The following is an 854-nucleotide window of genomic DNA, read 5'->3' on the forward strand; positions in this document are numbered from 1 at the left end:
GCACAGGAACTAAGTAAAAAAATTAAGTTAAATCTCTGCCTATAAAAAGACGTTTGAGGGGGGAAAAGGGAAATTCAAAAATGCAAGAAAAGGCAACAACTGCACAAACAAAATTCCAAATAAAACTGCCATTAGATTAGCTAGTTACCAACTTACCTGCTTAACAAAACTTAGGTTTTAACATGCGTTTGGAGTTTATTGCAAAGAAGATGGAAAGAAAAAGAGGGCAGGGCTGTCAAACTCCCAGCTCACATGTGTCATGCACTGGTCACACCCATGCCCGGTTTAGCGAAGGGGAAAAAAGTCCTGATACATCATGTGACACTGCCATGATGACATGAATTTGACACCTCTGCCATAGGGGCTTCCATATTGGATGTTATTGAGCAGGGCTTTTTAATTCTCTTCCTTCTCTACCAGATTTGGCTGCAGTACTTTGATTAACCTCTAAATGGTAGCAAAGAGTTAAGAATGCTGCCACCTAATGACCTGCGAGTTCCACAGCCAGTTTTCACCACTTATACCAGTGTTTCTCAACCTTGGCAACTTGAAGATGTCCGGACTTCAACTCCCAGAATTCCCCAGCCAGCGAATGCTGGCTGGGGAATTCTGGGAATTGAAGTACAGACATCTTCAAGTTGCCAAGGTTGAGAAACACTGACTTATACTGTATACAAAGGACAGGATCCAAGAACATTTTTTAAGAAAGAAAGAAAAAATAACTCCAGAAGATGAATTCTCTCTATCCAGGCCGTACAACAGATATGAGGGTACTGTTTGTTCTACTAAAATCTAGAGGTTGTTTACACCATACAAAAGCAAAACATAGAGAAGAATGGATGAAACTACAAATG

Source organism: Thamnophis sirtalis, unplaced genomic scaffold (assembly GCF_051295495.1).
Source record: "Thamnophis sirtalis isolate CommonGarterSnake01/CBP01778 unplaced genomic scaffold, rThaSir2_p1.2 scaffold_1, whole genome shotgun sequence".
In the NCBI taxonomy this organism is placed as follows: domain Eukaryota; kingdom Metazoa; phylum Chordata; class Lepidosauria; order Squamata; family Natricidae; genus Thamnophis; species Thamnophis sirtalis.